This window comes from Humulus lupulus, chromosome 4, assembly GCF_963169125.1.
Source record: "Humulus lupulus chromosome 4, drHumLupu1.1, whole genome shotgun sequence".
NCBI classification, from domain to species: domain Eukaryota; kingdom Viridiplantae; phylum Streptophyta; class Magnoliopsida; order Rosales; family Cannabaceae; genus Humulus; species Humulus lupulus.
Genome location: NC_084796.1, coordinates 181517047 through 181535054, shown reverse-complemented (window position 1 = coordinate 181535054; position 18008 = coordinate 181517047).

Genomic DNA, 18008 nt, shown 5'->3' with positions numbered 1-18008 from the left:
AGGTTCTGTATGAGATACACGAAGGCGAGTGCATCAACCATGCGAGTGGGTATTCCACGACCAAGAAATCCATGAGACAAGGGTACTACTGGCCCTCTATGGAGAAGGACACTAGGAACTTTGCAAGAAGGTGTGACAAATGCCCCGATAACCCCCAAATGAACTGGTTAGACTGACCACCCCTTGGCCATTTGTTATTTTGGGAATAGACCTGATTGGCGTGCTCCCTGCAAGAAGAGGAGGAGCAAAGTACGCAGTTGTAGCGGTGGATTACTTCACCAAGTCGGTTGATGGAGAACCTCTGGTCAAAATAATGGCCAAGCAGATTGTTACATTTGTCAACAAATCCATTTCCTGTAGATATTGAGTGCCCTATAAGATCATATTCAACAACGACACTCTATTTGAAGGAGGGTTGTTTGAGGATTACTGTAAGGAGAGAAACATAAGGCAGGAGAAAGCCATTAACAAGGTCCTCAAGAAAAACTTAAAAACAAAGTTAGAGAAGTTGAAGGAAGCTTGGGTCGATGAGCTACCCAATGTACTTTGGGCCAACACGACCACGCCACGTAGTTTTACTACTGGGGATGTAACGACCCAAAAATGCTAATATGGTTTAGTGCCTTGATTAGTGCGCTTGGAGAGCATAATTGGATATATGTGTGTTTAATTGGTTAAATGCGTGACTATGTGGCATGCATGATTTATATGATTATGTGAATATATGAAATGCATGTTTATGAGTATTAGATATGCATGTGGGCCATCTACTGCTTATGAGGGCATATTTGTACATTTAGCCCGTTAAGGGCATAAATATGATTATATGTGATTAATGGTTGAGACCACATTGTTATGTGGACATATTTGTGGTATATGGCTCGAGACGATCCTAGTGAGCGGATTAGCGAAATAATCACAGCGGGGTTTAATACCCAGCTCGGCGGAGAGCCTAGGGGTATTTTGGGAATAGATTTTGGGATTTATTGAATAATGAATAAGCATTTGGTAATTAATTGGACACGATGGGATTAATTGGTAAATTGTAGGAACACTTGAGGAATTAGTGGGAATCGGGGAAATGACCATGTTACCCTTAGAAATCATTAGAGGGCCGAGTAAGTTCAAGGGGAAAATAGTATTTTTTGGTTAAGGATATATATACAGAAAAGTCTTAGGAATGTATCAGAAACACACAAAATCATCTCCCTCTTCTCCCACACGTTCTCACTATCACTCTCTCTAAAACCTAAATGAGTTTGAAAAATTGAAGGAGACCAAGCTTGGAATTGAGCTGAGTATGGGCTAGGAAAAAGACCTGAGGAATTAAGGCTAGAACTGGAAAGAGTTTAGTTGGGGGATTCAAGTTATCAATTCAGGTAAAAATCTAATCTATGCTTATTGAATTCTGTTGAAATGATGATGAACCTAGAGCATTCATGAGAACAATTTCTAAGGCTGAATTTTGGGTGTTAAGAAGAGTAAGAATGGTTTGTGGACTGAATATGATGTTTAGTGTAACGACCCAAATTTGCTAATAAGGCTTAGGGGCCTAGATTAGCATGCCTGGAGGGCAATGGGTGAATTATGGTTATAATATGTGAATTTATGTGAATATGTGAAAAAGATGCATGTTTAGTTGAATTAAATATGCACGTGGGCCCCATTTGGATATTAGGGGTATGTTTGTAATTTTAACCCGTTGAGGGCATAAATGTGATATGTTTGTGATATATCTATGTAGCACGATCCGAGACAGTCTTAGGGAGCTGTTAGTCAGAAAGTCACAACGGGGTTGAATATCTGACTCGGGGCAAGTCGAGGGATATTTCGAGTATTAGATGTTTTATGGGGTTATCGGGTTATGGAAATAAATATTTGGAGATATATTTGAGGTTAGAATGTTTAGAAGGGAATGTGGGGGAAATTTACCATTTTGCCCTCGGGGACGTTTTGGTACCCCGAGCCTTGAGGTAACCTTAAAGCTTAAGTTAAATAAAACAAAATAAAGGGGAACACTCAAAAACTTTTAGAAACCGACCCAAGCATTTCCTCTTCTCTCCCTTTATTTTCTCTAAGGCATATGAAAGGAAAATTGTGGTGGAAGCTAATCAAAATAAGAAATTGGGCTGGGAAATCTTGGGAGCTAGAAGCTTGAGGCTTAAGGACCGAATTCAAAGACTTAACTCAGCTCAAGGTAAGCTTTGATCTTGGTTTATCACATTGGTTTTAAGCTGAATATTACAGTGTTGCATGTGTTTTCAGTGATGGATCATTCTTGAGTTATAGTAGGATTTTGGTTGGTTTTTCTGGGCTTATGTGCTGCTTAAAGTGTATTGGGGTGATTATGGGATTCAATTATGTTGTTGGGGTGTGTTTGGAATGATTTTTAGGGGAGTTAGCTCGAAAATTTTGCATGGGAATTCTGGGTTTCGGGCTCGTGTCGCGGCCCTGTTCTTCAGCGTCGCGGCCTGCTTGCGTTTTTAGGCTAGTGGCCTTCGAGGGAATTTCCCAGGCGCTGCGACGCAAGGTTTGGGCGCCGCGGCCCTAAGCTGGCAGATGTGAGGCAATGTTGTCTCTGTCTAGGGGCGCGCCGCGACGCTTAAGGGAGGCTGAGCCGCGGCCCAAATGTGGATTTTTTTCAAAATGAGGGTTTTTAGCTCGGGAACTTGAACGTTAAGGCCCGGGAAGGTTCCTACTACCCAGTTTGGTGGAAACCAAGGTCCCGGAGTTTTGAATTATGACTCGAAACTATTTAATAGATTAGAACGTGATGGTTGATTATGGTTCATGTGTTGTGACTAGGATTTCTACAAGGCTCGAGTTAGAGGACTGTGCTCGTGATTGCGGTGCTTAGGAAACTCGGGACACAGGTAAGAAAACTTTTATCTCCGCAGAGCTTGTATGCAGGGCAAGGCCCTATATGATTGTGTTGCAGGGCGTATCCCTTTGATTTATTTTATTCATGTTCGGTATCTGCTTTATTATTCCATGTATGCATTTTTGTGAATGTTCGGCAAGAGTTGGGAACGGCGCAGGCCGAGGTCGGCAAGACCAGGAACGGCAAGGGGTCAAGAACTGTGTAAAGAACATGGAGTGCAAGGCCGAGTGCGGCAAGGGGCTGGGAGCAGCGTTTAGCACGCGGTGTAAGTTTCCAGGGCAAGACCCTAAAGAATACCTAGGATATCCTTATAGTGCAAACTACGAACCTAGGGCCTGGTAAAGCGCCTGGGATGGCATGGCCGTATTTGTATAGCCTATTGATGGCTTGTTTATATGCTAAGTGTTTGATATGCATATGTTGTCTACTTGTGAGGGTTTTCTTGCTGGACTTTGGCTCACGGGTGCTCTGTGGTGCAGGTAAGGGCAAGGTGAAAGTCGATCAACCATGAGTACGGAGAGCGTGAAGCGGCGCGTACATGTTTGGCCTGCCTGGCTGCCACAGGCAGAGGTATTTTGGGAGATGTTTGTACTAAAACTAGATTTTGTCTTTTAGCCAACTCTGATTATATTTTTTAGTTGTAAATATTTCTAAACAGTATTTTGGGATCCCAAATGTTAAACGTCTTATGATTTTCAGTAAATATAATTATTTTCAATGTTTATGACTCTGATTATGGTTTATTCACACTTTTGCCTTAAAACCTCGATTAGCGAGTTAAATGCATGTTTTAAACTCACTTAGTAACGGCTCTAAGGAAGTAGGGCGTTACATTTAGGTTATAGGGATAATTTTTCTGGGTTCAGTTCTGAAATTGGCCAAAGATTGGGGATGAGCTTTGGGTTTTAGGCTTAAGAAAAACGCCGGAAATAGGGTGGTGTTTTTGGGTTTCGGGGCTTGGGTCGCGGCCCTGTTCTTCAGGTGCCTCGGCCTGTGTGCTTGAAGAGGCTGGGACAGCTCTGTTCGCTAGGCACGCCGCAACCCAGGGGAGTGCAAGTCGTGACCCGTGCCCTCCAGCAGGGAGGTATGGGCCTCTGTCTAAGGGGCGGGCCGCGGCCCTTAGGGGCAAGTCGCGGTCGTAAATAAGAACTAATGGGCAGCCAAGGTTTTAGGCTTGGGGATTCAAACCTAAGCGCTTGGGATGAATTCTACTACCCAGTTTAGTAGAATTCGAGGTCCCGATGGCTAGTTTTTGTTTCCTAAACATTATTTGGCTTAGTACTTGATAGTTATCCATTGTTGTTTGTGACTAGAATTATCGTTAAGGCTCAGCGCTAAGGATCGTGCTCGGGACCACTCTTTATTGGTTGCTCGGGATTCGAGGTAAAAAAATTGCACCTATGTGGTTGTCATTGGGATTAAGATTCCCTGTAATTGAATATATGTATTTTGTGGGTTATATATCTTTTATGTGGAATATGAAAGTACAGCCTAAGGTTGGGGGATGATGATAAGCGTATTGGACACTGCTCGGCCAATGTGAGCCGGGGGTAGCTAAATAATCAGAAGACTCGGCCTAAGCGAGTCGGAGGCAGCTAGATAAACAGAGGGCTCGGCCTAAGGGCGTCGACACCTGAAAATTTGTATTACTGATTTAGATGTATGCTTGAGAATAAATGTATACCATTGTTTAGCTTAATGCTCGTACTCTGCTGAATAATTGAATTAATTGGATTAAACTTGATTGAATGCTACTGCTGTTATATGTGCTTGTTGTTTATAGTTTTCTTGTTGGGCCTTGGCTCACGGGTGCTATGTGGTGCAGTTAAAGGCATAGGGAAACTGGACCAACCATGAGTTGGAGAGCTCTAGGGGTGGGGTGTACATCATCAGTTCCTTGACCACCACGGCCGAGGGAAAGTTACAGGAATAGAGCTCTAAATTGTATTTTGCCATTAGACTGGCTTTTGTTGTATCAGTTTTTGGGAGTTGTATTTACCACTTAAGCCCTGTTTTTTGGATCCCATGTATCAAACATTTGTTTTAATGAAAATTAACTGTTTATGACCAAAATATTTTAACCCTAACCTCTTAGTTGACTTTAGGATCACAGTTATGTTCAAACAACTTGATTAGCAAGTCTTGTACTATTTTAAAATACACAGTGTAACGATCTTGGTTATCCAAGGCATTACAGGGGAGACCCCTTTTTCCTTAGCATATGGGTACGAGGTTGTTCTCCTAGTAGAAATGAAAATCAGTTCTTTTAGGGTACAAGCCTACTAGGGCCAAGTTAACCATATGGCAATGGCTGAAAATTTACACCTGCTGGAAGAAAGAAGAGAGAGGACCCAGCTGAGGTTAGCAACATACCAACAACAAAACGCAAGGTACTACAATTCCAGGGTCCGGGATAGGACGTTCAGGGTAGGAGACCTAGTGTTGAGGAAAGCCTTACTCAATACTCGTGACCCGAGGGTAGGTGTGTTGGGGGCAAACTGGGAAGGACCCTACCAGGTCGCCCAGGTGATACCTCATAACACCTACAAGTTAGCACGTATGGATGACACAGTTGTACCCCGCATGGAATGCAAAACATCTCAAGAGGTACTACTAGTAAGATTTGCACATCCAATGCAAGAATATCTGCAATTTTTTTGTTTGCTTTATGATAATTTTAGTAGTTAAAAGTCAAAGAGATTGCCTAGATAACCTCATAATATATGCAATATTTCCATACGTGCCTTTGTAATCTACTTGCTATCAATAAAAATGTTTCCTATCTCCCATGTTACATATATCATCCAAAAAAAACCTTGCAAGGTATCTCTTGAATTCACGAGGGTAAACTACCTTTATGGATATCAATGGCACCAAAAGATTTGACATGGATAACCTCATGACAAAGGCTAAATACCTCCACGAGGGGTAAGTTCTCAATGAGGACATCCGCTAATAAGCCTAGGTCATTTCTTGAATTCATAAGGATTGGCTACCCATATGGATGTCAAGGGAGTCAAAAGGTCTAACAAGGACAACCTCGTGATAAGCTAATACTTCCACCAGGGGTGAGGCGTCAAGGAGGACGTCCGCCAATAAGCCTAGAGTGGCCACCAAGCCGTCTATGCATAAAGATGAGAAGGGTGCTTCTCGCACATAATATCAAGCGCGCGCAATAAATATAAAAGGACGCGAAAAATCCAAAGGGTTGACATGTCCTTTCAAGTATAGTCAAGGTGCACCAAAAGACTATTATTACGAGTCCAAGGAAGACATAAGTAATTCATCAAAGAAGAGGGACTTAGCACAGCCTTTACGCATGATAGCCAAAAGAGGATGACAAAGGCTCAGAAGACCAATACATCCTAGGATTCAATGCAAAGATAAGCAAGGGTCCCATATATAAAAAATTTTGCACACAAAAGTAAAAGGACCCCGAACATAAAGAGTTCAACATATAATCAAAGACTTAAAGAAGTTCCATGCATAAGAAAAAACATAGAGGGTTACACAACAACAAAAAATATAAGGATAAGCCAAGAAGAAGGGTCTATGGATTCCCGCCCTGATCTTTCCACTCAACAATCTTCTCTGTGGCATAGTCTCCAAAGGGGGATAGGTTGACGTCATGATTAGTCCTCCACACAACATGCAACGTGCGCTCAACAATGTTATTCTCAGTATTCACCAGCTAAACATCAAGGGCACTAATCTTCTCATTGAGGCACTGCTACAAAAAAGGCTTTTCTATGCGGCTTTTTTACTTAATACACTGCGGTTTTCGAGAGTATTGAAAAGCACAGTGTATTCGATTGCAGAGAAAAGTGGTACGCCAACCACGGAGAAAAACTACATCTTTCTCTGCGGTTGTGATAAGCCAACTGCGAAGCCACCTTTCTCTGTGGTTGGTTTATCACAACCACAGAGAAAGGTGGCTTTTCTCTGCGGTTGGCTTATCACAACTGTAGAAAAAGCCTTGTAATAAAAAAAAATAAAATTCAATTTCGATTATAAAATTATTTTGAATTCTGATTATATAGATATTTTCAAAATTATAACCTAGCCTTTTTAATAAAAAAAAATTAATTTTCCATTTCAATTATATATAATTATTTTCAATAGTATAACGTAATTTGTTAAATTATTATATATACATTTCATAACTAATACAAATAACTGGCTAGTGAATCAATGACTTTAATCTTTCTAACCAATAAGTTAGCACTTTAATCATGCATACATATGAAAACTTAGATTTCATAAATAAATGGCATTAATCTTGCTAACCAATCACATTGTAGTGGTAGTAGATCCTCTTTGACATTGTATTCCTTTTTGTCAAACCACTGCAAAATTGAAAAGTTAATATAGATTAGATAATTGAATATTATATCTAGTTTTTCTTAAGCAAAAAAGAGTTTAAAATATAACATACTTTCTTCTTGATAACTTCTGCTGGATTCGGTGCATTTACAAGATCATAAATGTATCTTAGTACATAATAACCACATTCATGACTTTCAAGTTGTTTTGGACAAGAACCTCTCGGAAATTTTATAAATGTGCCGATGTATTCATTTTCCAAACATTGTGAGTATGCTCTACAAAATTTAAATTAATTAAATACATATTATACTCTCAACTTTTAAAAATTAACAATGCATACATTACAATTGAAGAACTTACTTTTCCATAACCTCCTTAATTATTGGTGGAGATTTATGATTTTTTAAAGGATCCAAAATTATGGTCATCCCCCGCATCATCACGAGCACCAACATCCAATGTCGACTAAAATAATAATAAATTAGGATTATTATAAGATTAAAATTAAACCATTGTAGTGATAATATTTAAGTAGTTCGTTCTTACTCAACAATCCAAGGAATGAAATATATTTGGCCTCGTCTATCCATATTCATCATCCATTTGGCTATAAGATCCACCATATAATTTTTACTTTCATCATTGCAATTAGAAAGATGTTCGGTGTCAAAAAATTTGTATAATTGTCGTGAATTTGGGTGCATGCTTTCCCAAATGCATCTGTAGAATCAATCATTCATATTACATTTTCAATTAATAAATTATTATCGTCAAAAAAAAAAAAATTAGCCAGAGTTTCCTCTATTTCTATAGCATATAAAAAATTATTAGTACCTATAAATTCAATTCAAACAAAACATACAACAAACAACATGCATGCTCTCAACCATAAGCCACCGCAGCACACAAAATTCGTAGAACCTACTTCACTAAGACACACATGTTCTCAACCTTCTGTTATCTCCGCAGCACACAATTTCATCTTAGAACTTACTTCACTACGGATGAATATCTAATACATTCAAACTCCTCTAATAGTTTGTAATAACATAACAAATTGAGTTCAATTTGAATTGATACATACCTCATACCAAACAGCATAGCTGAGGATCCAATATTATCCATGGAGACTGCTTGATAAATGTCTCCTGAAGTGATGAAGATAGCCTCACGTTCTCCTATAAATTGCGGGTCAACGGGAACTTGTACAACCCAATCTATTCCTTTAATGAAATATTACTCCTTCACTATAAATTTTAGAATCAGATCAATTTTGTCCCATGGGTTATCTATTAACCAATTTTAAGGTTCTGGTTGAGTTATTTCAGTAGGGATGACTACGTGAGATCCAACTGATGATAAATGTGGGCTTGGTGATAGGGATTTGTGTTTAGATGAAGATGGACCATACATAATATCATTTAACATATCAATATAGTGTACCCATTTAAAAATAAAATTTAAATATCTAAGCAAATAATTTTATACCTGACAAGTCACAATTAAATTTTTTCGCCAAGGCAGGAATGTGTCTCGTGCGTCTCCAACATATCGTATGTTACCAAAGGGAATAAGGATCTCAGCTTCTTCTTGTAAGACATCTATAAGCCAAACCCTCGCAACTAAATCATCAAGTACATTTCCATAGATGGTAATTTGACTACCCATGTTTGGTACAATGATTACACCATTAACCACTACATTGTCAATATTATCATAACACAAATAAACATCACAACTCGGCGGTGGCGGAGACTCATAAATTGATGATCCATCATCTTCATCAAAATGATAGTCTTCGGTTTGATGAAAATGATCATCTGCGTTGGGGGCAGGTTGATAGACTTCATCACTTGTATTCTCATAATATTGTCCCTCATCATTTGTATTCTCATAATAATGTCCCTCATCAAATTGTCCCTCATCATAGTATCCACACTCATCGTTTTCCTCATTATACTCTTCATTTTGAGCTAATTCCTCTTCTGTCCTAAATTTATGTCTTTTTAGCTCTTCAATCTCAGCTTTTAGCCAAGCAATCTCCTCTTTTGCAGTCATTGTTTTTTATGTTTTTTTCCAAACATTTTGGAAACAGTCGCAGTGAACCTACAAAATAATCAATAAAGTCCATCAATAAATCAATCTGAAAAATTCTTAAAAGAAAATAGCTATTATAAAGTATCATACCCGCCAACTCGAACACGACCTGGGTGTTCTGGTGTCCCTAATCCTTGAGTCAAGATGTCATCTCGACCCTGAGCTGTAATTTCGCTACGACTCAATTTTTCTTTGACGTCCTCCTACTCAAGATATTGTTTGGTTAAATTAGTGTATATAAATAAAATCAATATATTAATTATAAAACCGTATAAAACTTACTATCTTTTTGGCAATCTATAGGTCCAGCTCTGTCACGAGAACTTTATTTTTTTCACGCGATCTAAGCCAAACTTGATACCTCTCCGGATTTTGAATATTTCGTTCTTTTTTCTACATTGTACGAGATAATTATAGTTATATGTTGCGATAATATCAACCAATATTTAAACTTTAATATCAATTATACTTACCAAATATTCTCTTATATTAGTCACTCCTCTACGAGAGGTTCGATGCCTTGACTCCATTAGTAATGCACGTGCTTTTTGTTCTTGATGCACTTTTTGAAACTCTGGACTTAGACGACTAGATAGAAATTTTAACCATTCTCTCTTGTCAAGTATATTGCTATACTTCTTCGGGGGATTTGAGTTCTTCCATCATACCCATTTCACCCAAAGGGTTGATGTACTCGGTAGTGAGTTCACTTTTTAAATCTCTCATTATTTGACCAACTTTTTTCAAAATCTCACGTTTGAAGGTTTGAGGAATGTTGTGACCACCCTGAGAATATAATTAACAAAAGTAATTATAAAATTTGGATATCACACAGAAATAAATAAATATCAATATGATAATTTCTTACAATGATATCCTCCCATAGACCGTCTTTCAAATCTTGTGGGACCTTCCTCCAATCACTTGAGTTGATAGAAATCGTGGCTCATACTCTAGATCCAAGATATGATATCATGTTTGTATACACATCACCTATTGGTTGTCTCAAATCATTCCATTCAAGATTTTTCTTGATTCCTTTGGCTTTTTGTTGGGTCATGTAGCTCATTCTTGTTTTACCACGGCCCTGATGTTTCTCATTGTCATCTCTTTTATCTACCATCTGCAACACACAAATAAATAATCACAAGTGTTAATGCATTATACAAATAAATAATCACAAGTATTAATGAATTACATAACTTACTAAACATGTTTTCTTCTTTTTCTTATTTTATTTTTGGTCGATTCACAATCAACCCATATTCCTTCTATGATGTCGTTTCTAAGATAATAACAATCATCGTTATTGCTATCGCTATCATTATCATTATCTTGAATATTCTCAACTTGTTCAGGTATCAGTTGTCCAACAATGAAACAGTCATGATATAAATCATAATTTTCATCGTAATCTTATTTTTCAGAGAACTTTCGCTCGGGAACTGATAAAACGATGGACCATTTATCATTAACTAGATCAAGTATATAAAACACTTGTTTTGCTTGGGCAGCCATGATAAAAGGATCGTTCTTGCTTCCCTTCTTGCTTAAATCAACTAGAGTGAATCCAAGTTCGTCAGTTTTAACTCCAGTATTGTTGTCTACCCAAGAATATTTAAGAAGAGGCATACGAAATAATGAATAATCTAGCTACCATATTTCTTCAACAATCCCGTAGTATGTCATTGTGCCTGAAATTGGGTTATTATCTTTTGCATTGGCAAAATGTATAGCTTCTGCAACTATACTTACTCCACTATTTTGAACCAGCCAAGCATCATCTCTTGACTTAGTATGAAATTGTTTCCCTTTGACAATGTAATCTTGATGCTTTATTACATAAATGCTTGCTCCAAGAGATATGCGCTTCAACTCAGTCGACAATCCATGATTTTTTTCTCCAAACTTCGTCAAAATTGTATTCTTCAGCCACTAGCAAAACGTTTTATTATGCTCATCTATAACCCATTTTTCTTTATTTTTATCCTTGTTTGTAATCATCGACTGTAATAACTCCATGTGATCACTGAAACATAAAAGAAATAACAAAAAGTTTAAACAACAAAAAGAAAATCACTACTCTAATATATATGATTGAAATATATTATCCACTTACATTAAATATGGTTGAATCTCAGGATTATTTTGCAACACAACTAATTGAGCTTGATCTAATTCTGCCCTAGACACGGTGACCAATGTTCTGTTCCCTCGTAGTCCTTTATCAACTCCATCTGAGTTATTTCGTGGTTTGCTGATTCCGATTGCCTCAACCCCACTCATGTATTCTAAGCAAAATTCTACTGCCTCTTCCGATATATAACATTCAATCATACTAGCTTCAAAACGATAATGATTACGCACATAACTTTTCAACACCTTCATACTCCTTTCAAATGGATACATCCATCTCGCCCAAACTGGTCCACACAACTTGGATTCCCTTACTAGATGAACCATTAAATGTATCATAATGTCAAAGAAGGATGGAGAAAAAAAACATTTCAAGGTTGCATAGAGTTCCCACTATCTTACAATGCAATGCATCCAATTTTTTCATTTTTAATTCTTTTCCGCATAAGTGATTGAAGAATATGCAAACATTCGCCAAACAATCTCGAACTTTTTTCGGTAATATTGATCGAATAGCAATCGGAAGTAATTTTTGCATCATAATATGACAATCATGTGATTTCATACCCATCAGCTTCAAATCTCTCATGGATACCATGTTTCGAATGTTGGATGAATAGCCATCAGGCACTTTCATCTTTGCAAATGATTTACATACAACTTTTTTCTCTTCTCTAGACAACGTGAAACAAGCCGGAGGTAAATATGCGCATTTACCTTTCTGTTCAGGTGCTAAATCAGTTCGTTTACCCATTTCAACAAGATCTAAATGACTAGTTAAACCATCCTTAGTTTTACCAGGAATATCAACTAATGTACCTATAATACTTTCGCACACATTTTTTTCTATATGCATGACATCCAAACAATGTTGAACAAGTAAATCTTTCCAGTAAGGGAGACGAAAAAAAATTGAATTCCTTTGGAAACATCCATTTACTTTCTTATTTTTCTGCATTTTTCCATACTTGAAATCAATTTTCTCTACTTCTTTAAGAATTTGTTGCCTCGAAAGTGGCAAAGGAGCAACACCTTGTTCTTAATCACCATCAAATGTTTTTTTTTCCCTATAATGATGATTTAGGGGAAAATATCGTCTATGACCCATATAACAAATTTTGTGCCCATTCGACAAACGAATAGCCCTTGTGTTAGTGCAACATATTGGACATCCCTGGTAACCTTTTTGTGCTTAACCTTGATAGATTACCATAAGCTGGGAAATCATTAACAGTCAACAACAAAACAACTTTTAAGTTAAAGACTTCTTTCTTAAAACCGTCATATGCCTCAACACCATTTTCATACAAATCTTTCAAATCATCAATTAATGGTGCCAAATAAACATCTATATCGTGTCCCAATTGTTTTGGGCCTGAAATCATTAACATGAGCATCAAAAACTTTCTTCTTATCACTAACAACGGAGGAAGATTGTAAATAACAAGGAAGACATGCCACAAATTATACCTACTATTTAGAGATTTATGTGGATTTACACCATCGACAGCTAGACCTAGACGAAGATGTCTTGCTTCAGTTTTAAATTCTGGATTTAAGTTATTAACTTTTTTCCAAGCCTACGAATCTGCAGGATGTCGAAGTTTACCATCTTTCACTCGCCTAGTCTCATTCCATATTACGTTTTCAAAGTGTTCTGCACTTCGATATAATCACTTAAGACGCAGAATCAAAGGCAAGTACAACATCACTTTCTGAGGAATAAGTTTCCTAATCTCCTTACTCTTGTTAGGTTTGTAGCAGGGTGAATCACATTATGGGCAAGTGTCCATGTCTGCATACTTTTTACGATATAACACACAATCGTTCAGACATGCATGGATCTTCTCATACTTCAAGTCTATGTAATTTAAAGTTTTCTTCACTTCATAGATAGACTCAGGGAAGCAATTATCTGACAGTAAAATCTCTTTAAAAGCAGCTAAAAAGTGACTAAAAAATCTATTGCTAACTCCATTTTTTGTTTTTATGTTGTAAAATTTTACCATCGTTGGTAATCTTTGTTTCGGACAACCATTGAATAATGGTTTATCTGTATTTCTAACCAATTTATCGAATTTTGAAGGATCGTCAATAAACTCTTATTGTGCTCATCGAGCAATTCCATAGGATGATCGTTAAAATCACTATAACCCAAATCATCAATCCCTCACCTCCCGAATGGATATGGATTATTATTTTTCAATGATTCCCGATGCCAATACCATGTACGATAACTTGTATCAAATCCCCGACAAAATACATGATTTTTTATCATGGTAATATTTCCTTTTGATCAATTACCACAATCTATACATGGACAATGAATTATTTCCGGATCACTACAATTTGTTTGGCAAAATTCTAAAAATTGGTTGAATCCGTCTTGAAATTGTTGTGTTTCTCTATTCTCAAGAATCCATGACTTATCCATAATGATAATATCTACCTAATTCCTAAGTCGATAATGAAAAAAAAATTAATATTGTAATTGAAAAAATTATGCTCAATTAATAAATTATAAAATGAAATGGGAGAGTTTCATTTATTTCTATAACATATCCAAAATTCATATGTATTTACAATTTCAACATAAACAAAAACACAATTATTACATATATTAACTTATAAAATATGTTCAATTAATATCATCAAAAAAACTTGGGCAGAGTTTCCTCTGTATTTATAGCATATCCCAAGTTATCTACCTATAAATTCACATCAAACAAAACATATAATAAACAACATGCATGTTCTCAACCATAAGTCACTGCAGCATGCACATAATTTGCAGAACCTACTTCATTAAGAAACACATGTTATCAACCTTCTGTTATCTCCGCAACACACAATTTTATCTCATAACCTACTTCACTGCGGATGAATATCTAATATATTCAAACTCCTCTATCAATAGTTTGTAAATATAAAAAAAAAAAAAATTAAGTAGTAATTATTACTCACCTTTAAAATTAATCTTCAATAATTTCAACACACCTCACACTCAAACAAATATTTCCTACAATAAAATTTTTAACATTAGTAAATATATGGTAATTGAATTGATCCTAAAATAATATAATTAACAAAAATATACTTTAAAAAAATCATTACCTAAATAATATAAAAAATTATGTAAGAAATAATATTTCAATATAAAAAATTATGTAAAGAACATTATTATAAATAAAATAATATAAAAATTACCCTAAAACCGAAATATATATTAAAAAAATCAAGTTTTAGTGATCAATACATATTTTGAACTGTGAAAGTGTCTTCTAATCCTATATAAACTTTTAAAAATGTTAGAAAAAACTTTGAAAATAACCATATAAACATACATTGAAACCCCATTAAACCCACTCAATATTTCTTCATTTTTACCCTAAAACTTCAAAATAAATCAATATTAAGTATATTTACATGATTTCAAGCTTTAATATGCACGAAAATTAAGAAAAAAAAACAAACTAAAATGGTCAAAATGGGGCTTACCCGTGGCTGGGGACGGTGGTGGAGCCACGCGACTATGCCTTTGTCAAAAGGGAAAATGCTAAATGGGAGGGAGAAGGTAGGATCTCGACCAGATTAATGAAGGGGAGAGGTTTTCTCTGCGGTTATATAGCCAAAACCGCGGAGAAAAGTCCCCACTTCAAACTTTTCACTCCGTTTTTTTTAAAACCTCAATAAAATAGGACATTAAATATAATATTGTTGACTCATTCAAACCTTTTCTCTGCGCTTTTTATTTATTGTTGGAAAAAAAACACAGAGAAATCCTATATTTGTAGTAGTGAGGGTCTGAATGGTGGCATTGAGCCTGGTGTTAGACCGAGAGGTCGACGCAACCTTGGCCATTGCAACACCTTTTCGCAGACTGCCTCAGCAAGTTGGCCCTCCAAATCTCTTACCCATGCAGTCAACTAATTTTTCTCTGCCTTAGCCAAGGAGAGACCCTTCATTGCCACCTCAAGCTCGAACTACAATCGTTGTGTTGATGAAGAACTCAAGGTGACAAATCAGTGACCCAAGATGGATGCCTTAGTAAAACCAAAGAAACAAAACTAAACGTAAATGATCAGGCAATATCAAAAATGAAAAACATTCATTAGGTTCTTATCCATCATACACAACTTATCCAGCCCTATTAGTAAATGATTTTAAAAAGTAGTTCTCGGACTCCATCTCGACTTCATCTTCGGTGTCCATCATGTCATCCTTGGAGTAGTGATAGTCTTTATAATCATAATAGTCATCTATGTTCTTCGGGTTGGTAGACTTGAATGAGACAGAGCACAAGGAAATGGCTTGGTCGGGAGACAACAACTTGGATGAATAGAGATTTCCCTCAATAAAAAGGTAGCAGGCCTGTTTTCATGAAGTCGTCATGCACAGGACCTTCGCCACACGGTCGCGGGCTGCAGACCTTAAAGTGAGGCTGACAACCCCTTCAGGACCTAAGGCTAAGGAAAAAGACATAGGTATGTAAGGCAATCCTAAGAAGAGGGATAAAGACAAATAAAAATAAACATGTATATATATGCAGATAGAAAAGGTTTACTTGATGTGTTAAAATGTGTATGTTGGGTAGATACACTGTTTGTGAAGAGAAAAATTGTTCTTCCACATATCCCTATTGGAAATAGAGCCCTCCACGAGGGTATACCCTATGAGAGCCATAACCTTTTGGAGCTGATAGAAGCTAGGGGCTGTTGGGTTCACCCTCAAAGTGAATAGATAATGGACCTCATTCATGGAGGGCCCCCAGAGGTGCACTTGCTTATATAACACATACAAACAACTCAACACAACCCAAGAGTTGGTTGACAGCTGAGGAGGTGCTACCTCGAAATATTAAAGTACCCTAAGAAAGAAGGGGTGGAATGGCAAGGCCCCTATGTACCCTAACCCAATGTACCGAGTCACTATAAGCTACAAGCCTCTTTGACAGCTCATATGCAATGTCATTATAGGACGGAATGACGAAGCTGATGTTCGGTGATAGTCGATGAGCCTTTAGAATGTTAAAGAGATTGGTTTGGGTCAGATTTGACTCAATGTCCACATTCTCAGAATCATCGAAATCTTCAGGGATCTCCCTCGACATGTCTGATACCTGGACAGAAACAACAGACAATTTGTGAGCAATTGAATTCATCAACCCCCTAAAAGGCCATCTACATGTCCTACATCTACGCGCATACTTCTTGACCCTATGATGTATGAACATGGAGGGAAGAAGAAATGAGGGAAAGACCATGGAAAGAAACTCAGCTTCAGAGGGATCACAATCGACACCCCCTTGAGTAGGACCCCTAGTGTCTGGAGCTCTAGTACCTTTGGGAGATGAAGGTTCAGGAAGCAGATTTTCCACTAAACAAGAAATTTCGGCTATGCCATCTTGAAGGGTTGATTTTAGTTGGTCAACGTATGTCTCGTGCCATGGGGAGGAACCCCAAACCCCACCACTGGCGACAAAGTCGAGTTCGTTGTCAAGGCCCCGTGCCTTTTGTCTAAGGTAAGATAACTATTGCAGTTAGAGCATTCACACATCCGCATTTGTGGAAGTTTTGTGGGTATCATCTTCAAAGTTGAAAGATGAAAAATTGATAGATTTGAAATCAGGAGGAATTTTGAAGGATCGTCCAGACGCCATAGGCAAGCTAAGACTTAACGACGTGTATGCATGGAGAACACCCTCTATATACAATACAATAGGAGTGCAATTGGAGTAAGACAAGGACCCTTATATGTGCACCTAACACACTAAGGAAACAAGGAACTCTTGAGGAAAAGGTATATACTAACCTATGGTCCAAATCAGTATATAAAAAATAAAAGGCACATACATATATCACTTGAAGGAAGGCATATTGGGATGTGCGTATGTGGGTCCTTGGATGTGCTAGGGCGAACCTTTGAATGTGAAAAAATGAATCCTCGAGTATGCAAGGGGTGGACCATGAGGGGTGCGAAGATAACCTCCTAAGTGAAAGCAGCAGACGCTCCCTGACAAGGAACAATAAGTTAAAAAAATAAAAAGGAAATTTAAAAGGGGGAAAAATTATCTCAAGAGTGCTTCTATGGAGGATAGAACCTTGGAGCCCTTGGAAATAACTTCAAAGAGATACCACTAGGCTAAGTAAGTTTTGATGTGAAAAAATGAATCTAAGCATTGAGGTATTTATAAGGAGAGCCAAGACTTCCTATCCCTTGGATCAAATCTAGGGTGAATGATAGAGATCAAGACCTTTGGCAACTTTGGGATCTGTACCTAAAAATGGTTGGCCATCATTCAATCCCAAGGATGTAGTTAGATCACCACCTTAACTATTTGATTTTTGTGTTTCTTTATACACTACAGAGAAACACACCACCCAAATGCATTTTGTGCTTCTTAAAGTAAAACGAAGCACGAATTAATACATATCACACGAGGAACGTATGAAGGAGTCTACAAGAAAACTTAAAAGTATGCTTATAGACTCGAGGGCAACTGTGAATATGGGAAATTATCCCTTAAAGCATCCCACACCAAGCCACAAAGTTCGGCATCATTGTAAGA